General features: G+C 39.5%; 1 protein-coding gene across 1 annotated transcript in view; it reads left to right on the forward strand.

Annotated features, from left to right (window-relative positions):
* Positions 1-7647: 7647 nt before the first annotated feature.
* Positions 7648-23755, forward strand: part of IL1RAPL2 (interleukin 1 receptor accessory protein like 2) — a gene marked incomplete at its 3' end in the record, with an annotated part of 1138357 nt that continues 1122249 nt past the window's right edge. The window contains exon 1 of the mRNA XM_079911241.1: positions 7648-7771. The remainder of the gene's footprint in view (positions 7772-23755) is intronic.

Below are 23755 nucleotides of genomic sequence, written 5' to 3' on the forward strand. Positions count from 1 at the left end.
AGCTCCACAGATCCACTCCCTGTTGAAACAAGCATAACTGATGAAAACTTTAAAAGAAAAACTGGAAATTGTCCTAAGGCATACAGTAAATAAAGCAATATTTATTCCACAAGAACAGAATGTTCTGAAGCTTTCCTGAAATGAAATGACTTATTTGAAATAGAATATGAGGGAAGTTCGAGCCTAAGGGAACTCAAAAACAGTGGAGATTTTGGTGGTAAACAAATCAGAGGAGGCTAGTAGCTCTTTTTAATTTAGAACAACAAGATAAACCATAGGATAGCTAGTTCACTAGAGAACCATGGTAAGAGACAGCAGTGAAAAGCCATCCTGGAGTCAGAGCAAACCTTGAAGACTGGCTCCCAAAACTAGTCTTGGCCAAATTTAACTGGTGCAGACCATGGAACAGTTTATGCATGGAATATTGTTGAAAACAATAGAAAATTCAACCCAGTTCCTGGAGCATAACATCTGGGTGTGATACCTAATGAGGCACACAGCCTAACAGAGAGGTCAGGGAAAGAGACAATTAAGAGAGCCCTGCTAAAACTACAGTCATTCCAGGATGATTGTGTGCATGGCCTAGGCTTTGGCCACTGAGGAATGACACCAAAGGCTTCACATGTGGGAAAAATAGACTTCACTAAAATAGCCTATCCAAGTTATTAAACAAATAAACAACAAGCAAAAACAAAAACAAGCCTCAGAGAGTGGGGGGGGGGAATCAGTGTCCAGAGTTGCTACATTACCTTAAATCTCCAATTTTCAACTCCAAATAACAAGATATGCAAAAACAAACCAGAAAAGCATGACTCATTTACAGTAAAGAGAAAAAAACAACGACCAGGCAATAGAAACTGCCTGTAAGAGGGCCAAAATGTCAGGTTTAACAGACAAAGACTTCAAAGATGTCACTATAAATATGTTTAAATAACTAAAGTAAACTATGCTTAAAGAAGTAAAATAATTTATGATGAAAATGTAATCAAATAGATAATAACAATTAAGAGATAGAATTTTTTTTTAAAAAAAGAACCAAATGGAAATTCTGGGACTGAAAAGTACAATAACAAAAGTGAAAGTTTGTTAGAGGAGCCCAACAGTAGATTTGAACTGGCAGAAGAAAAAAAGTCAGTGAACTTGAAGATAGAGCGTTAGATATTATGCAATCCGAAGAACAGAGAGAAAAATATAATGAAAAAAAGAATAGGGCCTTGGTGAAATGTGGGATGCCATTAAAGCACACTAAAGTATGCATAATGGAAGTACTTGAAGGAGAGGAAAGAAAGGAGTAGAAAAAACATTTGTGGAAATAATGGCTGAAAACTTCCCTCATTTGATGAATATTAATCTACATATCCAAGAAGGCCAATGAACTATAAAAAGGATAAACACCAAGAGATCCACATGCAGACACATCATAGTAAAAATGTTGAGAGACAAAGAGAAAACTCTTAAGAGCAGAAAGAGAAAAATGACTTATCACGTACAACAAAACCCCAATAAAGAGAAAAAGATGGTTTCTCTCAGAAACAATGGAGGCCAGAAAGCATTGGAATGACATACCCAAAAGGCTGCAAAAAGAAAAAAAATCTATGAATTAAGAATCCATAACCAGCAAAAGGAGCTTTCAAAAATTAAGGCAAAATAAAAACATTCTCAGATGAAATAATGATAGAATTTGTTGCAAAAGATCCATTTTATAAGAAATGCTAATTGAGGTTCTTCAGTATGAAAGCAAGTGACCCCACAAAGTAATTTCAATCCACATGAAAAGAAAAAAAGCACCAGCAAAGGTAATGATAAAAGACAATATAAATATTTCTTTTCCTTTATTCTTTTCACTGATTTAAAAAGCAGTTGTATATTTGTGCTGCTAAGATTGTAACATGCAGAAATGTAATATTTGACAATAACAGCACAAATGAGGTTGGTGGAAGCAATGTTATGTTAGAGTAAGGCAATAGTAGCAGAAGGTAACTTATAGCCATTGGAAAAAATGAAGAGAATAAGAAGTGGTAAATAAGGCTAACAATGCAAACAATATAAATATATATTTGATTTCCTTTCTTCTCTCAGCTTCTTAAAAAGACATAAAATCATATACTGTAATAATTATAGCAATGCATTCTTGGGTTTGTGACATGAATAGATGTAATATGTATAATATTAATGGTACAAAAATGGGAAAGTGGGAGCACAGCTATATAGGAATAACATTTATTTTTATCACTGGAATTAAGTTTAATATAAATCTGAAGTAGAAAGTATGTACAGATGTTCCATAGTTTATCCTAATGATAGATAATTATTTATGATTTTAAAAATACTTAGAAAAAAATAAAAAATACTTAGGTGGAAAATAATAGATGCATATGGTGAATATTTCTAAGTGTAAAGGGAATTGCATTAGTCAGTTATTGTTGCAATAATGCATTATGATAAGGACCCCCACAAAGTACCAATGTCATACCACGACAAACATCTGTTTCCTATTCACAAGTTTGTAAGTCAGCTTGGTTTGTAAGTCAGCTTAGGTTCACTGATCTCATTCGGGCTTGCCTGGGCTTGGCCCCGCTCTGTGGGCTGGTTCCAGGTTTAGTCCATGTATATTATTCTCTTTGGACCAGGAGCTACCCAGGGCTACTGGTGGGTAGAAGAAGCACGAGGAGCCAAGCCATTAGCATCAAGTCTGCTAATATTCCTTTGGTCATAGTAAGTCATGTGGCCAACTGCAGTGGAATAGGGGAAATACACTCCTCTTACTCTAGTGGGAGGTACTAAAAGTCACAAGGTAAAGGGTGTAAATGGATAATTCTTTAACAGTGAGGGTGTGACAAATTCCAATGTACCTTATAATATGTAGTAAAACAATAAAACACAATCTCACTTCACATTGCCAGTAACCCCTTCTTCCAAAAAAGAACCACTGTTGCTAATTTCTTAAATATTCACACAGAAATATCTTTTTATATATGAGTATGTGTAGGGTGAATGAGTTCATATCAATAGTTTCTATAGACATTGCCATATTGTTCTCCAAAGTGGTCGCACTAATTTACACTCCAGCTAACTGTGAATGAGAGGATCCGTTTCTTCACATGCTTGCCAACACTAGGTACTATGAAACATTTTTATTCTTTGCCATTATGGTTTAGTTCGCAGTTATTTCCCCATGTATACATGTCCATTCACATTTTTAACTCTATATCTATTCATGTCCTTTGCCTATTTTTCTGTTGGATTATTTTTCTAACTATTTGTAAGAGCCCTTTATATATTAGTAAAATTCTCCCTTTGAGTTGTTGCAATTTTTCTCCCAGTTTATGGTTTGTCTTTTGACTTTGCTTACTGTGGTTTTTTTTCCCCCGTTGGAGAACTGTTTAATTAGTATGTACTAAAATTTATCAATCTCTTTCCTTATGGTTCATGGGTTTTAAGTTTTGCTTAGAAAGGTGCTCCCCACCGGAGGAGGTTCACTCCTTGAGATTCTGATTTAATAGAACTTCAGCATGGTTCCAGGAATCTTTAACAAGGTGCTAAATGAGTAATTTTGGCCATCAGCCAGGTCTAGAAACATGGATGAAATGAGATCAAGTATGTAGGGCACCTGGTAAATGAGCAGACATTCAGTAACTATTTGTTCTCTAGTCTCACCTTATTATCCTAATAGGTAACTTTGAAATTTGCCTTGGGAAGAGATAAGTTTAAGTTCAGCATATTTTTTGCTTATTTTTTTGCAAAGCTACTTATCCCAGTTGTTAATTTTGTAAAGACTTTTGGCTTCACTAAATGATTATCAGCTCTTCTCACCATTAATCGGCAAGCATATATTGAGTGCCCATAATTTGCCGAACTCTGTAAAGTCCTGTTCTTAATATTATTAGGAAGATGATGATACTTACCCTTCCCTAGTGGAACATGGGAATCAATTTGTTTATTCAGCAGTAGTGATTGAATTATGTTAAGCTTGCCACACTCTCACCTATTTATTCATGTAACTAAGGACAGTTTTGCAAAAAGGCCATCTGTAGGTAGGGGTGCTAACTATAACTTGATATATGTCCCTAGTCATGAAATAGATTGGGCCTAATTGGCCTAAACAGATGGTTCTGGCCTTGTTCTTCGGTGCTTATCATCTGACAATGGTGGTGCCAGACCCTATTATTAGATCCTTGGGTGATCACACTAATTGCCCCTTTTCGTCTCCTGGGCTAGGCAGAGTTGAAAGATTTTATTTAAAATGCTTCTCAATTGTTAACATGTGTTTGAAATCACCTGAGGATCTTGTTAAAGTGAAGTTTCTGATTCAGTAGTTCTGGGGCTGTGGGCTAAGATTCTGCATTTCTAGCAAGCTCCCAGGTGATGCTGCAATGCTGCTGGTCCTTGCATATCACTTTGAGGAGCAAGGCCCTAGACCACAAAGTTTCACTAAATTGTTTTTGAGAAGTCAGTGGTTCCTTCTCCATTTTCTTGGCATTTTGTTCCTATTTGGTCTCTTTATTCCTATATTCCTCAACTCTTTTGCAATTGCTTCATTTAACCATAAGCCAGACCAGTAGGATAGGTCAAAGAGCAGCCCTCTTTGATGGGTACCAAGAACCCTTTCTCCATCCAAAGAAAATCCACTGATCTGCCATAGTGCCTTAGTTCCCCAACTCTGGAAAGTCTTCTTAAAGCCTCTGGTGAACGGTGATATTACCCAGGCGAGTAAGGTTAGCTAGACTAGTTAGGCATTTATCACACTGGGACACCAACACATTGTCATCAGCAGGAAGAGTACTGAAAGAATGGTTGGTACACAGGAGAGTAAGTTTTTTTTTTTTCTTCCCTCCCCCACCCCAACCCGAGAGTAAGTTTTGATGGGGCAGCAGGTACAGAACTTGGATACATAAAGGCACTGAGTGTTAGAGTGAAGTTGGGTGGACTTGGGCGTAGAAAGATGATAAAAGGAATCAACAGGACAGGAAGAGGGTTTTTTTTGGGGGGGTTGTTTTATTTTTTTTTTTAACTGTTGACTACTTGACAAATTGCTTAGGGATATTATTGGCTGCTATCCCCACCGAGCTCCCTTCACCCTGACTGCTGGCTCCTTAACATCCTAATGTAAGTGAGATTTCCTGGTTTGGCCAAATGGCCTCACCTATGACAGCCTAGCTGCTCAGCTCAGGCCCAGGACATGAGGGCTTGGTGCTATGCTAAAGGCAAGACTGGAGGCACCAGGCAGGTGAGATGTGAGGAGGACGTGTTCTTCCACCCTGAGTTGCTGCAGTCCCTGGCTTGTTGGAAGCACTTGGCCTTGAATCCGAGTAACATTAACGTAGGCGCGGATGGATGGCTGGAAGTGGTGATCAGCTGGCTCAGGGCAAGCACACAAGCAGAGGGACGTTTGCAGGAGCTCCACAGCAAAGAGCAAGGGAGAAATGGGCTGTCTAGTCCCCATCGGAAGAATGAGTTTTTATCTGAAAAGAGGAGCTGTTAGAAAACAGAAGCAGAAACTGTAAAACATTTTCCGTTTCAAAATACAGCCCTTCCCCCACCACTCCGTGCGTATAAACAATAAAATCCTGAGAGGATAACTTGGTTCCTGCCAAAAGGAGCTTACCTTCCACACCTGACTTCCCTTGATTCCCTGACTTAACCTCAACTGCAGAAAGAATTTTTCAGGGTGGGGTTTCGCCAGATTTGATGAGATGGTCAACGGCAGAAAAGAATGCATAAACTTGGCATGAGAGGTGAGAGAGGGACAGTAACTTTAACTGTGCACAGGCTCGGCCTTAACAGCCCAGGGGATGGTGGATCGAGACCAAATGGCCAAGGAAAAGAAGGAAAGCGCGGGTCTGCGCTGCGAGCAGCGCGCATGGAGCGCTCAGCTGCTCTCTCTCGGTCCCGGTCTCCTTCTCCGTCTTTGGCTCGCTCGCTCTCTCGCCGCTCTCTCTGTAGCTAATGCAGCGCGATGGAGTAGACTCAGGAGAACAGCTGGCGACAGCTTAGAGAAAGACAAATTAATAGGAGCATAGCGCTCAGCTGACCCGTTAAATGAGCAATCCTGTTAAGTGTGTGTTAATCAGCAAGGCGCCCGTGAGCCGAGCAGAACGCTCTGGGAGATACCTGGCGTGGAAACGGTCTCTTCATCTGCTGCAATTCAAACCCTGTCAGATACTGAGTTGTAGTCCCTCTCTCCCATCACTCTGTAAGAGAGGAGCTCCTGGGTTGCGTGACCTTGGAGGCTCAAGTGGTCAGGAGCACCGCTCGCGAGCCTCAGGCGCGCGGCATAAACAATCATTGCCTGGATTCGCTGCCCGGGTTCTATCTCCAAGCCCATCCTGGGGTCCCAGCCCTCCCTGCCCACCGTATGATTGGCGAGGCTGGAAAACCCTGAGACTTAAGAATCTCTAACGTGGGAGGGGTGGAAAAGAGGAGTTCTCTCTGGTGCTAGGAAGCTCACATTATGAATACAATTAGGCGGCCTGCGTCTTTAATAACATTAAGTTCTGGCCTGGGGGAGCCAAGCAGGTGAACTCCTGGCCGAACTAGATACCTGCTCAGTGGGTGCAACTGGAGACCAGGATAGCTGAAAAACTTTGCTTAGCGGCTTTCCCCGCCTCCCCTCACCCAGTTCAGCGCTCGCCCCAACCCTGTAGGCGGGCCTACTCCGGTACGGACGCTAGACGGCGCTGCCGGGACGCGCTTTCCTTCTCCCGGGAAAGGTAAGAGAGAAGTGTTTTTTGTTTTTTTTTTAAACCAGGGGATGGGGAACTCGAGGTTGGAAGCCTTTCCCACTCTCCCTCCCCGCGCTCCCAAATCCTAAGGGGTGTGGAAGAGGAGGAGGAGCAGCAGTAACCCTTTTCCGTGACGTGCCGGAGCGGTTTTCTCTAATCCCCACCTCCTCCCCCGTGTAATCAGTCAGCCCGGAGGCATCAAACTGTTAGCGACCGAGACGCAGCTGTAGGTGATTTCACTACCCTCCTACCCCTACTCTAGGCATATTTTGGAGCGGCAGCAGCGGTGGCAGGATGTGAGGAGAGCCTGGAGCACGCTTCCAGGGCACCGCTCCTTCTTCAGAGTTAGGGGAGATATATAGGCTTTTGCGCACTGGCTGGAGAACGTTCCCAGGCAAGGTTGGAGCAGCGAACAGGCAGGAGAGCGGCAGTCAGGCAGAGTTCGCACCTGCCGCCTGTGCTGCCGTCAGGACGGTAGGGCTGCTGCCCTCTGGGGCAAGCGTGCCTCCTGAGGGGCGTGAGGGCCACAGGCTGAGGCGCTTGCCTCCCAAGGTGCACCATTTGGCCAAGACGAGGTGGGGCTGGAGCAAGGCTGTTCTGAAGCAAAGTCTCGAAGAAGGAAGAGGCTGGGAGGCAGGAGACTTAGGAGACTCTGGCCACGAAGCCAAGAGGAGGCACCTGCCATTCTAGCGATTTAGGAACCCTCTTTAACCTCTCCCTGGCCAGCTCCCCCTAAAGTCCACAGAAGCTCGGCTGAACTCTAGAAATCTTCCCTGGGCGGGGATAAGTTTTCTAGCATCCTCTTTGGCTACGACAGGGAGTGGAGAAAACGTGCGGGGCTGCCCTGTTCGCTGCTCTGGAAGACACCGTCTTCCCCACACCTCTTCCAGCCCCCTCGCCTTTGGGCAGCCTCCCTTGTCACCCGGGAAGCTCGAGCCCGCTCTCTCTGGAGCCCAGCTCTTCATCTCGCCCTGGACCGTGATCTACCCAGACGTGGAACTGCGCGCTTGAGCCCTGCTGGACGTCCCCAGAAGTTTTGCAAGACTCAGGTAATGCCCATTCTCAAAATCGGACAGTTGGTTGGCGAGGGCCAGGGGATAACGTCCTGGGCTCTCAAGTGACGGCAGGGAGCAACTAGGCTGAGGCCAACGGGGACTCTGCCTCTCTTGCATCTCTTGTCCCCGCGTCAGGAAACGCTAGCCAGTTTCCTTTCCCTCCTTTAGCCCTCCCAGAAAGTTTAGGGACCAGAGCTCCCAAGGCCAGGGGCTCCTCGCCAAGGAGGAGCTCGCGTCCGCCTGCCAGGTGCTGGCCAGCCTGTGCGTTGCATTTCCGCTGCTGGATCTTTGTGGTCTCTGCGGCTGGAGCGCGGGCTCTGTAGCCTGGAAAGCACTCTCTTGCTGGGTGCTTCTTTCTAACTCTACCCACATTTCTGCCCGCAGCCAGGAGAGCAATCGGCTAGGGGATGGGGCTGAAGGTGGCTCCTGGGCGGAGCAGCGAGGGGTTCCCTGGCAATGCTCTCCCGCTCCTGGGGATTCCCAGCGAGCATGAGACAAGAGAGAGCTCTGGCGATCTGAGGCCATCTCTGCCCGTCTGCCTTGAGAACCTGAAGGGACCCCAGTTCAGACCCTGGGGTGCCACGTCTCCTTTCCCACAGGAATCCCTGCTCCCCCTTGAGCCGGTTTCTCAGGTTGAGTGACCCTCTCTGAACCATTGCTCAAGGGAGAGGACCCACACTTCAGACCCCAGAGAGGGAGAGGAGGGACAGCCAATGCGTGTAACCAGCCTTGCCACTCTGGGTCCGCAGTTGGAGCAACTAGCTTCATTTGTTACTATCAGATGTTTAAGAAAAATGCATTAGCAAAGAGACCTTGCAAATGAAGTATAGGTTATAATAATTCTCTGTTCCAGGGTTTTCTCCTAGTTCCTGCACCAGCCCCCCCCCCCATCTCTATGATCCAGGGACTTTGAAGGAGATGTTAGTAAACAGGTATTTAATGTTTCCTCCATGCCACCCACAAAAGTGGTGGCTGGGCTGGAGTGCTGGAAAAATACCTCTTGGCTGAAAGCTACTCTGGAGTCCACCTTGGGTGTGGGTTTTTTTTTTTTTTTTTTTTTTTTTAGTGGGGTGGGGATCTATTCAGGAATAATTTACCCCCCACCAGTACATTCAATCTCATCTTCTGTTGACTTCCAAGAAGAACGCTTTCTTTTCCCAGCCAGGGGAGCCAAGTTGTAGATTATTAAACATGCTGCACAGCCCCGGGGTCAGACCTCTAGGGAAGGAGAGAGGGAAGGAGGAAAGGACTTGTCCCTGAAACTTGCAAGTTCAGCAGGCACATACTGCTCAGGAGGGCTACCCTGGTTACAGGGCCCCTGGGAAGGAAGGAGTTAAGTGTCCAGGAGAGGTGTGGAGGACTGGGGGCCACTTTCCCACTTACACCCCAACCCCCCCACCCCCACACGGTCTCTCCCTGAGGACTCAGGGGCAGTGGTGCCCATTGAATGCTTTGCTACTGGGCTCTTGGCCAACAGAGTAGCAGGCACTTCAGCTTCTACCTGGTCTTGCAGCTCAGAAGGCATTTTTCTCAGTGCTCCTTGCTTCCCCAAACAGGAATTAGGCAACTACCCTGGGGCCGAGGGTGAGTGAAATTTCCAGTTATACCTGAGCCGAAGTTTCAGCAGAAGTGCTGAAACTTAAGTACCTGCGCCCACTCCATCCTTTGTACTCCTTCTCCTCCGCAGAGCAGCCCGTTTTGGGGCCTCTACTCTCTGACTGGGCTGTGCTGTGGCTGGACCCAATGAGGTGGCTCTGGCTGTGTACCGCCTGCTCACCATGTGAGCTCTACAATTTGGGGACTGCCTTGGGCTAGACAGCCTGCAATTACCTGCGGTTGAAGCAGATAATTTAAATAGAAAGCATTTAAATGCAGGTAAAAGGCTGTGGCACCGAAGGCTTCTGGTTCACCCTCTCTAGCCCTGGCTGGTCAGAAGGAGGAGCAAGTGGTGACCAAAGCTGTCCCGGTGACTGAGAGCCATGGCCATTTATGTTTCTGTCTGATAGGTCAAGGCCAGGCCTTCAGAGTAGAAGGGCTGGGGATTTAAGCCAGTTTTGCAGTATGGTCTCTGCTGCCCTCAATGATTTCTGGGTGGTCTTAACTCAGGTTGAGCAATCGGGCCATTTTCAGTTTTTACGAGACTCCTACTGCTAGGACTTCTGGATGCAGAGGCTAAAGGCACTGGTCAGGCATGGGGAATATAGAGGTGCTTCTGGACTGTAGTGTTTACGGGCCAAATAGAGTCTGAGTCTTGATCTACCTATTCATTTCCTGAGACACAGTTCTTTAATACAGTAGAACTTCCTTGTTTGCCAGTAATTGGTGATAGAGTCCATACAAGCATATACTGCTTGCCAGGGTGAATGGATGGTGTGGCTACCCGGGGAATAGCCCAAATTACCCACCTGACACACAGGTACTAAGCCATTGAAGTTTTATTTAGCTTTAAGAAGACATACACTAAAGAGTTCAACCTTATAAGAGAGATGAATTATGAAGTGACAATTCCAGTTTTGTTTAAAACAAACTTCACTTTATCAATTATGTTGGCTTGCATATTTCATTGAAGTGGCTCAGGGCAAAACATTTGCTGTTTGAGAAAAGGATAGGCTGGAAAAGTGAAATGAGTTAAAATATGGTTAAAATGATTATACACTTTGGTAAAACAGAATTGTGTGTTTACATCTGTTCCTTAAAGGAAGTCATCCCTGTGTGCAGTTTGGTGGTCTAAGTAGATTCTGTGGCAGGTTGCTGTAATATGAAATTTAAAGGAGGAAAAATACATTTTCTCCCTTGTACTTGGATATTTCTGTAACTGTGGCAGTACTGATGGCAGCCAGAACTGTTAGAAGAATGCACACGTTGCCTTCTACGTTTGAAAAGGTACTGTAAGCTCCTTGGTGAAAACGCACTGTGACCAGGTGGAAGAAATAAAAAAAAATCCCAAGTTTCAGCTGTTTAGTAATAAAAGTAAGACAAATCACCACCCGACCTCAAGGTGTGGGCTAACAGGGCTTTTCAGGGCTGGTTTCTAGCCAAAGCCAGCAACCTACAACCCTTAATCCCTGAGGTTTTTTTTTCTTGAGCCTACACCAGGACGCTGTGATCAGAGCCAACTTGGTGGAGAAAGATAGATAAATTCTGAATGTGCAATGTGTGCTTTAATTATCTTGAACTAGGACTTGAAAACAAGCCTCTTATTAAGTTTAGGCTCTAAGTTGTCAGTGTCAAGGGATTTCAGAGTAAAACATGCCTGACCAATATAAGGCCTGATACAAAGATGTGCTACATGGGTCCATTTGGCCAAAATCACCAATGAATTCAGACCCTCTGGGCTGGTTCACTTTGAGCTGGCTCCCAATGAGATCAGAGGCATTGGAGTGAGTCCATTGTGGGCCAGTTTCTCTTGGGCTTCCCCAGCCACAGCTATTGCTCCAAATCTTTGATCAGTCAACCTAAACAGATATTCTCTGTGCCAAGGAGCCCACCTTTAGCTGCCTTCTTGCTTTTTCTCCTTAAATCTCACCTCTTCATGTAGCTGTTCCTTGGCTTTTCTCCTGAGTTCCAAAATACTTTATATCTGGCTTGCTGTATTCCTTTATCTGGGTGTTTTATTGGCATGTAAAATGTATTCAAACACTAATTTGACCCCCCCACACACACCAATGTTAGTCATCTGTGACTCCTGCATGCTCTTCCATTCCTGCCTCCTGCGTCTTATTAAATGCCCTGAGTTCTGTCTCAAATACGTTTTCTCTTTTTCTCTTTTCCTACTGCTACCCCTCCCTGTCAAAACCTCTGGATTCTTTTTTTTCCTTTTTTTCCTCCCCTTCATCTCCCCCCTCTCCCCTTGTCTCCTCACTCCCTTCTTCCCTCTTTCCCCCTCCAGATTCTTGACCTCATCTTCCATAAGAACGTCTCCTTATTGTCTTTGGTCTGCTCTCCAATATATTCTGCATATTAGAACTAATTTTCCTGAAGAGCTTTTAGTTCTTTAGTTAAAAGTGTTGGATGCCTAGTGAGTGGATTAAGTGGTATGGATTGTTATTGAATCTGAAAGCCTTTCTAACAATTAGAGTTGCCTGATACATTCAATATGTTGCATCGTAACCCTAGGAAGTTCTTCACCACTGCAGGTATGTACATAGTGTGGCCAATCATTTGGTATGAGTTCAAATATCAGATTTGGGAGATTGAACTGGATGACCTATTACTACTAACCCAGAGATTCTATCATCCTTTAAACATCCAGGAACTCAAATAGGATCCAAATAAGATAGAGTTTCCTATCAGTTTGCCTGCTGAAATTATGCTTTTATAAAAATTATTCTTGAGGCTGTGTTTTAGAGTCTTCTCTGTTGTAGTCTGTTACTATGCCTGGATAGATTGCTTTGTCCTGGCTTAACTGGGTGTGTGTCACTATGAGAAATATCTAGATCACTATACTTTGTTATGAAGTTTTAACATTTATATTGTGCTTGTTTTATACTTTGTTAAATGCTTTTGCCCTTTCCTTATCTTGCTTAATGCACAAAATCTTGAGATGGGTGATTTTTCCATATTACATATACTAGAAACCAAGCATCCAAATATTTAAGTGATTTCCCCAAGATAATACATTTAAGTTGGGAAACTTTATTTTGTTTATACCAAAATCTATTATTGCTCTGAGGTCCAGAGCTTAGATGACACTAGTCTAAAATGACTTCATTCTCTCTCTACTAGGTATAAAGTCAAGACCAGATTCTTTGGACAGAAATCTGAGGCCCTTTGAGATTTAGCATCAGCCTACCTAGTCAACCTTATTTCTCACTACCTTTCTGCTCACATGATGATCTAGCTGAACCAGACCACTCACCATTGTTCAACATAACTTTTTGTTATCCATAATTTGTACCTTTGCTTATGCCATTCGTTTAACCTGGAATGTCTTCCTCCTGCCCTCCCCCATCTCTACTTCTCTGCCTGTTGAGAATGAACCATATTCAAGAAGCAGCTTAAGTGCCACCTCTTCCATGCAGCCCTCCCCAATTTCTCTCTCATGCTCCATAGCCAAAATAATTTCTCCCTTCTTAGAACTCTCTTGACACGTTGGTGATTCCTCTTTTATGATAGTTGCCTTGTTTTAAAACCGTTATTGTTATTTATCACTTTATCTCCTCTACTAAAGTTTAAACTTCTTGAAGGTTATCTAATCTGCCTCTGATTCTGCAGAGTGCCATGAATACAGGGAGCATACACTACATATTTAGTTAATTGAGTTGCCATTGACATCTCAATGTTAGCCTTAATATTTTACTGAAAATCTCTATCAAAATGATAGGTACAGGTTAAATAGGAAATTACCAAATTTGTTATCAGCCAATAATGCTATGAAGCAGTATAATAGGGAAGTGATTTTTTTGTTAGTGTTTATTATTTTTTTAACATCTTTATTGGAGTATAATTGCTTTACAGTGGTGTGTTACTTTCTGCTTTATAACAAAGGGAATCAGCTATACATATACATATATCCCCATATCTCCTCCCTCTTGCGTCTCCCTAGGGAAGTGATTTTTAAAATAGTTCTGCTCTAGAAGTGCTTTCCAATAAACATGTGATTGTATAAATTTAAATAGATTCCAATTAAATAAAACTAAAAGTTCAGTTCTTCAGTCACACTAGTGACATTTCAGGTTCGCAAAAGCCACATGTGACTAATGATTACTGTATTGGAAAGTTCAACTATAGAGCATTCCTATTAGTGTGGAAAGTTCTATTGAACAGTGCTGTTATGCAATAATGGTTCTCCACATTTATTTCCACCTAGAAACGTATTTACAGAGGCAACTGATTTCATGGGTTTATGCAGACTTATTCACAGTCCCCAGTGCCATAGTGCTGCCACTTTCCTTTCCTCTTAGAACACAAATCAGATAGTAACATTACAGGAATCACTTTGACTCTATTTGAGGGAAAAATGAGATATGTACATCACATGAAACACCTCCCAAAAATATCCAGATGAAATTCTGAAGAAGAATTATAAGGAACTTTCCATTCTGCGTATAAAATATAAATTGTACTGGAAATTAGAAAAATATTGTGGTACTTGTGTTGGAACAGACAAATCAATGTAATGGAGCAGTGTCTGTTTCTTTGGAAATAGTAAACTATTTCCAAATAGACTATGGATTTTAAGATATGATAAAGAGGCATTTCAAACCCATGGGTTGGGAGAAAAGACAGATTTTTCAGTAAATGTGGTTAGGACAACAGGGCTAGTCTCTTGACGGGAAGTTTAATAAAGCTACATCTATACTCACCATTTAAATCAAAGTCCCAGCTGGGTCAAAGATTTAAATGTAAAAAAATTAAACTATAAATGTACTTGAGAATATATTATTTTAAAGTTTATATATTATAATTTAACATTTATAATATTTTTACAGTTTTGAGATTAAGGAAGATTTTCTAATCACTTTATGAAGACTGATGGCTTAAAGGGAAAGATAAATAAATTTTACCTTCAAAACCACTATCTGGCCAAAAAAGTACTGTAATCAAGTTTGAAAAAACAACAAACTAGGAAAAAATATCTGACATATAACAAAGATTAGATATTCGCAATATATAAAGATCCTACACATCAACTACAAAGTAAATGTCCTAACAGGAAAATGGTGAAAAGTTATGAGCATAATATTCATAACAGAAAGAATACCAACAGACAAACTCACTTTGAAAATAAAAACTAATAGTTTTCACCTATCAGATTAGAGAAGATTTATGAGATTTACCAAACACAGTGTGAGGATATGGATTATCTAATGTACTGTTTAAACTGGTACATTTCCAGAGGGTTATTTATCAATCTGTATAAAAATGTGAAAAGTACATACCTTCTATGAGCTAACGATTTTACTAAGAATTTTTTGTTAGAACATAAATGCAAATGCTAAAAGATATATATACAAGAATGCTTGATAACATTATTTTTTTGCTTACTTTGTTTATAGTAACAAAGCTTTGGAAGCAACCTAACTGGCTATACTAGTGGATTGACTAGGTAAATCGGGATGTGTCAATTTAGCCAATTAGTACATACAAATTAAGGATAATGTAGACCTACATTTATTGATATGGCAGTATATCTATATATACAATTTAATGGAAAAGGTAGATTACAAAGCAGAATAATTCAATTTCTGCATATTTCTATGTATTTCTATATAGCTACATGTGCATATAAACATGAAAATGTATAGAAAATTGTTCACCAAAATGTTAATCATTGGTGGAGGGATTTGGGGTTTTTCTTTTAAAAATGTTTGTATTTTTAATTATTGTTTGTATTTACAGTGAGAATGATAAAAGCATATATAATGCAGGTAAAATACTCAGTACACAACACTCAAATACTTGATGCATGATGGTAGTTATTCTTCTATCATTTACACAATAAGCTAGTCAAAGTTAGATGCAAATTTCAGAAGGATTCAAGTAATAAAGGTGGACAAAAGGAAAGCATATAATAACTTGAATAAAATAAAATTGGAAAGAGTTCCTAATAATAAAAAGAAAGAGAAGTCAAGAAAAATCAATACATCATTTTCCTTAACATTGAAAATGTGTATGTGTAAAACATACAATAACAGGTAAAGATAAATTGGGATAAGTAATTGCAATATATGACAGATAAAGGTCTACTTTTACTCTGAAATACGACTTTCCATCAGCTAACCACACCCAAATAATTGTGTTATTTGGACTCTTATTTTTTTATATTATAAATGCAAACCTACAGTTATTGTAGTATTTCACATCCCACTTCTGATACCACCTACATTAATTCTGGTGAGTTATGGATTGGTGGGGAAAGGAGCACACTTTGTAATATCCTAATTTAATTAGACAAGGAGAAAGCCTCATAAGATGGGAACAGATGCAGCGTATCTTAGCATGGACTTAAGCTGGTCCCTAGTTCCCTATAGATTTACAGCTGCCAGTACCACTATCTATACAGGGAACAGTCCTGCCAGACTCAAAAATATAGCTGATTTTTCTCCCCTGCAACATTAGTTTTTTATACTCATAGTCTAGTCACCATTCTGGAAAAAAAAGCTTGTACTAACAAGCTTTGTACTTCCATTTAAGGGGTGTTTAGCACTAATAGGCTCCACTGGTTCTTGAACCATACCCAGCATTAACAAGGCCAAATCCTGAACTGGGGAAAGAGCCAGATCAGTGCCGAGATGTCCCTGGACAAAATATCTACCTTCAGCTTTCTAGGATACAAAAATGTCCATTTCCCTGATGTCTACTCTCTGGTTCTTATTTGATATCCTTTTAAATGGGTGGTTCTGACACTGAGTTTGAACCAAGGACTATGAGGAAAAATCTCTTATATACACACAGTAATGATAGCTAACCTCTACTAGGGACTTATTATATTCTGGGCATTGTTCTAAGTGCTGTATATAAAATCACTTTCTCATAACCTATCTCATCGGAAGGTAGGCAGCATTTTTATTTGTGTTTTAAGAAGATGAAACAGACACAGAAGTTCAGTAATTTGCCTAAAAACTCACAAAGCTATTGAAATGACTGTTCTGGGATGAGAAACTAGCCAGTCTAGCTCCAGAACCCATGCATTTAAACATGATACAAAAGTATATATACATATATATGCTAAGGTAGTTATTTTATTTTTCTTGCATGCTGTTGTAACAGGTTATTTTTTTAGTTCCTTTGTGTAGCTTTCAAATTTTCTACAATTAGGATATGTTACTTCTATTATGAGAAAGATACATGATATTAAAAATTGAATTAATGCTTCAGATTGAGTAATGGACATAGCCTCTCAACTCTTTGATTTTGTATTTTTTAAAGTAATCTAAGGCATTGGTACCATGGTACATATTAATCAAAAAGCCCATTTATTATTTGAAGGTGGTACTTGTAGTCTGTTGATAGGAAGATAATTGTATTTTGCAACTGAAAGGCATAATGGGAACACCCCTGAAACGTTTGCTTTAAAGCCTAGTATGTATAATTATTTCCAAGTTGAGCCTAGTGAGAAGTCTTGTTAACTCCTTTGTGATATTGCTTCCTTTCTTATCCAGCCTAAGCCTTGTAGTATGTTCCTCTTGCTAGCCTTATCTAACTCTAGAATCATCTTGTCATTAAATCTGCCCAGAACACGCCTCATTCTTGGATCAATCTAACCATCAATTTCTATGCCCCAATATCTATGGCTGAACTCCTCTAGAAAAAAAAATCACAAGTTCATCAGGACCAGTGTCACAACCAATGCATGGTATACAACCTAAGCTGGGACTTTCAGAGCTGCTAGGAAGACTTTAAAGTTTTTATTGATGTATAGCTGATTTACAGTATTATATTACTTTCAGGTGTACAACATAGTAATTTGATATTTTTATAGATTATACTCCATTTAAAGTTATTATAAAAGACTGACTATATTCCCTGTGCTGTGCATTACATCCTTGTATCTTATTTTATACCTAAAAGTTTATACCTCTTAATCCCTTTCCCCTACCTTGCCCCTCCCACCACCACTCTCCCCACTGGTAAGCACTAGTTCTGTTTCAGTGAGTCTCTTTCTGCTTTTTTATATTCGTTTGTTTGTTTTTTATATTCTACCTGTGATATCATGCAGTATTTTTCTTTGTCTGACTTATTTCACTAAGCATAATAACTTACAGGTCCATCCATGTTGTTGCAAATGGCAAAATTTTATTCTTTTTATGGCTGAGTAATATTCCATTACATATATATACTGCATTTCTTTATCCATTCATTTGTTGATGAACACTTAACATTGCTTCCATATCTTAGCTATTGTAAATAATGTTGCTATGAACATCGGGGTGCATATATCTTTTCAAATTAGTATTTTTGTTTTCTTCAGATATATACCCAGAAGTGGAATTGCTGGATCATATGGTAGTTCTATTTTTAACTTTTTGAGGAACTGCCATACTGTTTTCCATAGTGGCTGTACCAATTTATATTCCTACCAATAGTGTACTAAAGTTCCATTTTCTCTATAACCTCACCAACATTTATTATTTGTCATCTTTTTTAATGATAAGCATTCTGACAGGTGTGAGGAGATTTCCCAATGTGGTTTTGATTTGCATTTTCCTGATGATTAGATATTGAGCATGTTTTCATGTACCTGTTGGATATCTGTATGTTGTATTTGGAAAAATGCCTATTCAGGGAAAATGCCCATTTTTAATTGATTTATTTGTTTTTCTGATATTGAGTTGTATATGCTCTTTATATATTTTGGATATTAACCCCTTATCAGACATATCATTTACAGATATCTTCTCTGATTCAGTAGGTTGTCTTTTCATTTCTTTAATGATTCCCTTTGCTATGCAAAAGCTTTTAATTTTAATTAGCTCCCATTTGTTTATTTTGTTTCCCTTACCTGGGGAGACATATCCCCAAAATATTGCTAAGCCTTTTATCAAAGAGTATATTGCCTATGTTTTCTTCTAGGTATTTTATGGTTTCCAGTCCTACATTAGGATCTTTAATCCATTTGAGTTTATTTTTGTATATGGTGTAAGAAAATGTTCTAATCTCATTCTTTTACTGGTAGCTGTCCAGTTTTCCCAGCACCACTTATTGAAGAGACTGTCTTTTCCCCATTGTATATTCTTGCCTCCTTTGCCGTAGGTAATTGATGATATGTGCATGGGTTTATTTCTGTGCTCTCTTGTCTGTTCCATTGATCTATGTGTCTGTTTTTGTGCCAGTACCTTACTGTTTTAATTACTGTATCTATGTAGTATAGTCTGAAGTCAGAGGGCATGATACCTCCAACTTTGTTCGTTTTTCTCAAGATTGCTTTGGCTATTTGGGGTCTTTTTGGTTCCATACAAATTTTAGGGTTATTCTAGTTATATGAAAAGTGTCATGGGTTTTTTATAGGGACTTCATTAAATTTGTAGATTGTTTTGGATAGTATGGACATTTTAACAATAGTAATTCTTCCAATCCATGAACACAGGATATCTTTCTGCTTATTTGTATTGTCTTCAATTTCCTCCATCAATGTCTTAGAGTTTTCAGAGTATAGGTCTTTCACCTCCTTGGTTAAGTTTATTCCTAGGTATTTTATTCTTTTTGTTGTAATTGTAAATGGGATTATTTTCTTTCTCTTTCCAATAATTCATTATTAGTGTATAGAAAAGCAACATATTTATGTATATTAATCTTGTACCTTGCAACTTTACTGAATTAATTCTTTACTTTTTCTTGGCAGAGACTTTAAGGTTTTCTACATATAGTATGATGTCATCTACAAATAGTGACAGTTTTACTTCTTCTCTTCCAATGTGGATGCCTTTTATTTCTTTTTGCTTGTTTGATTTCTGTGGGTAGGACATCCAATACTATGTTAAATAGAAGTAGTGAGAGTGGGCATCCTTGTCTTGTTCCTGATTTGAGGAAAAGCTTTCAGTTTTTCACCATTGAGTATGATGTTAGTTGTGGGTTTGTCATAAATGGCCTTTATTATGTTGAGCTATGTTCCCTCTATGCCACCTTTGTTGAGAGTTTTAACATAAATATATGTTGAATTTTGTCAAATGCTTTTTCTGCATCTATTGAGATGATTATGTGATTTTTGTTCTTCCTTTTGTTAATGTAGTGTATCACATTGATTGATTTGTGGATATTGAACCATCCTTGCATCCCTGGAATAAATACCACTTGATCATGGAATATGATTCTTTTTATATATTGTTGAATTTAGTTTGCTAGTATTTGGTAGAGGATTTTTGCATGTATATTCATTAGAGATGTTGGCCTGTAATTTTCTTTTTTTGGAGAGTCTTTGTCTGGTTTTTGTATCAGGATAATGGTGGCCTCATAGAAAGAATTTGGGAATGTGCCTTCCTCTACAATTTTTTTGGAATACTTTTGGAAAGATAGGTATAATTTTTTTGTATGTTTGGTAGAACTCCCCAGTGAAGCCATATGGTCCTGGACTTCTGTTTGTTGGGAGTATTTGGATTACTGATTAAATTTCAATACTAGTAATTGGTCTGTTCAGGTTATCTATTTCTTCCTGATTCAGACCTGGAAGATTGTATGTTTCCAGTAATTTATTCATTTCTTCTAGGTTGTCAAATTATGAATTTCTTCTAGGTTGTCAACAGTTCGCATAGAACTGTTCATAGTATTCCCTTATGATTGATTGTATTTCTGTGATATTAGTTGTAATTTTCCCTCTTTCATTTCTTATTTTATTTGCCTCCTTTCTCTTATTTTCTTAATGAGCCTGGCTAAAGGCTTATCAATTTTTTTAATCTTTAAAAAAAAAACTAGCTCTTGGTTTCATTATCTTTCCTGTTCCTATTTTTTTTTTTTGGTCTCTGTCTTATTTATTTACTCTCTGATCTTTATTAGTTCCTTCCTTCTGAAGACTTTGGGCTTTGTTCTTTCTCTAATGTTTTTAGATGATAGGTTTGGTTTTTTATGTGAGATTTTTCTTCTTTCTGAGGTAGGCCTGTATCCTATAAACCTCACTCTTAGAACTGCTTTTGCTGATTCCAAAAGATTTTGGCAAGTTGTGTTTTAATTTTCACTTGTCTCAGGGCATTTTATGATTGCCTGTTGCCTTCTTCATTGACCCATTTCTTTTTTAGTAGCATGTTGTTTAGTCTCCTCCTGTAAAATTGATTTTTAGTTTTGCAATATTGTGGTTGGAAAAGATATTTGATATAATTCCTATCTCCTTAAATTTGTTGAGCCTTCTTTTGTGGCTTAGCCTGTGATCTATCCTGGAGAACATTCCATGTGCTCTTGAAAAGAATGAGTATTCTGCTATTTTTGAATGGAATGTCCTTTAGATATCTATTATGTCCAACTGGTCTAATGTGTCATTTAAGGCCACTGTTTCCGTATTGACTTTCTGTCTGGATGATGTGCCCATTGATGTATGTGGAGTATTAAAGTCCCTTATTATTATTGTATTACTGTCAATTTTCCCTTTATGTCTGTTAATATTTGCTTTATATATTTAGGTGCTCATATATTAGGTGCATGTATGTTTACAAATGTTATATTCACTTCTTGTTTTTATCCCTTTTTCATTATATAATGCCCTTTGTCTTTTATTATAGACTTTTAAAAAAGTCTGCCTAGTCTGAGATGAGTATTGCTACCCCATATTTCTCTTCATTCCTATTTGCATGGAGTAATTTTTCCATCCTGTGTGTGACTTTATCTCTGAAGTGAGTCTCTTGTAGCCAGCATATGGTTGGGTCTTGATTTTTTTATTCAATCTGACAACCTATGTCTGTTGATTGGAGTATTTTGTCCATTGACGTTTAAAATGATTATTGATAGGTACGTACTTATTGCCATTTTGTTACTTGTTTTCTGATTTTGTGTTTTTTCTCTTTTCTTCCTTTAGTCTCTTTCCTTGTGGTTTGATGACTTTCTTTAGTATCATATTTGTGTTCCTTTCTGTCTAGTTTTTTCGTATCTATTGTAGGTTTTTTTAACCAGTATTTTTTAATTGAAGTATAGTTGACTTACAATGTTGTATTAATTTCTTCTGTACAGCAAAGTGATTCAGTTATATATATATATATATATATATATATATATATATATAAAACTGAAAAGAATGTAAAAAAAGTATATATATATTTTTATACTCTTTTCCATTATGGTTTATCATAGGATATTGAATATAGTTCTGTGCTGTATAGTAGGACCTTGTTGTTTATCCATTCTATATTGTAGGTTTTTGACTTGTGATTATCATGGAGTTCGTATTTGTTGACCTATAACTGTATCTATTTGTTTTGAACTAAGATGAATCTCAGTTTTGAACTAAAATGACTATCAGTTTAAACACATTTTAAAAGATCTGCATTTTCACTTCTCATCCCCCATGTTTTGTGTTCTGGGGGTCATATTTTTCATCTTCATGCTTATTCCTTAACTGTTTATTGTAGTTATAGTTGCTTTTATATTTTTTTGTCTTTTAACCTTCATAATATCTTTTTTTAACATCTTTATTGGGGTATAATTGCTTTACAATGGTGTGTTAGTTTCTGCTTTATAACAAAGTGAATCAGTTATACATATACATATGTTCCCATATCTCTTCCCTCTTGCGTCTCCCTCCCTCCCACCCTCCCAATCCCACCCCTCCAGGTGGTCACAAAGCACCGAGCCGATATCCCTGTGCCATGCTAACCTTCATAATATCTTGTTTAAGTAGTTGATCCACTGCCTTTACTATATATTTGCCTTTACCAGTGTGACTTTTCCCTTCCTACAATTTATTTCTTGTTATTGTCTTTTATTTTTCACTTAAAGAAGACTGTTTAACACTTCCTGTGAGGTCAGTTTAGTATTGATCAACTTTTAGTTTTTGCTTGTCTGCTAAGCTCTTTATCTCTCCCTCAATTCTGAATAATAACCTTGCTGGGTAGAGTATCCTAGGTTATACGTTTTTTCCTTCCATCACTTTAAATATGTTATGCTACCCCCTTCTGGCCTGCAACATTTCTGCAGAAAAATTAGCTCATAGCCTTATGGGGGTTCCCTTGTATGTGACCCTTTGTTTTTCTCTTGCTGCCTTTAAAGTCCTCTGTTTTAACTTTTGCTCTTTTATTTTAATCATGATATTTCTTGATGTGGGTCTCTTTGGGTTCATCTTGTTTGGAACTCTCTGTACTTCTTGTACCTGGATATCTCTTTCCTTCTTAAGGTTAGAAAAGTTTTCAACCATAATTCCATCAAATACATTTTCTCTAATTTTCCCTCTTCTCCTTCTGAGACCCTTATAATGCAAATGTTAGTATGCTTGATGTTGTCTCAGAGGTTCTGTAAACTATCCTCATTCTTTTAAATTAGTTTTTCTTTTTGCTGTTCTGATTGGGTGATTTCCATTATTCTATCTTCCAGATCACTTGTGTGTTCTTCTGTATCCCCTAGTCTTTAATTCCTTCTAGTGCATTTTTCATTTCAGTTATTGTATTCTTCAGGTCTTACTGATTCTTTTTTATATTTTCTAGTTCCTTGTTAAAATTCTCACTGTGTTCATCTATTCTTTTCCCAAGTTCAGTTAGCATTTTTATTACTAATTCTTTGAACTGCTTATCAGGTCAATTATTTGCCTCTGTTTCATTAGGGAATTTTTTTCAGTTTTTTTCCCTCATTCTTTCATTTGAAACGTATTCCTATGTCTTCTAATTTTGTTTAACTTTGTTTCTATGAAATTAGGTGAAGGAGTTACTTATCCCCATCTTGAAGGAGTGTCCTTTTGTGGGAGCATCTCTGTGCAGTCTGCGTGTGCCCAGTGGCTTTGGTGGGAGAGCTGGATCTGAAATGAGCATGGGTCTGAAATGAACATGGGTCTTCCCCTGGGGTGTGCTGGCAGCTTCCAACTTGGTGGGAGGTAGGGCTGGAGATGGAGTGACTAGAGCCAGAGACAGGTGTGAACCAGTTATTCTCTGCTCAGTGGCAGTCACAGTCCTCTGGGGGCAGAGGTGGGACCCAAGGTGCTGGAGAAGAAGCCCTGAAGGTCAGGTCTGAGCTGCTTCCATTCCCTCTAAGTGTGTGCATTCTCCTTGGCAACATCAGCCTCCACTCTAGTTGAGAGCAGCACTGGAACAAGAGGCACTGGAGCAGGTGCTTGGTGCAGGCTCTGGTACACTCTGGCATGGTCCCAGAAGCCAGTCAGAGCCTGAGGCCATTTTCAGTCTGCTGCCTCCATGCTGTGACTGGGAACAAGCAAGTCTTGCACATTCTTCAAGAGCGGAGTCTTGGTTTCTTATAGCCCTCTGGTAAGCCCCATTGGTTTTCAAAACAGCTAATGGAGCTCATCTTGCTGGTATTGGGCCTCAGGGCTGGGGTACCTAATACATGGCTTGAACCTCTTGCTCCCTAGGGAGGGTTCTTGAGCCTGTGATATCCCCCTCTTCTCTGAGTCCC

This window comes from Stenella coeruleoalba (assembly GCF_951394435.1).
Source record: "Stenella coeruleoalba genome assembly, chromosome: X".
Taxonomy (NCBI): domain Eukaryota; kingdom Metazoa; phylum Chordata; class Mammalia; order Artiodactyla; family Delphinidae; genus Stenella; species Stenella coeruleoalba.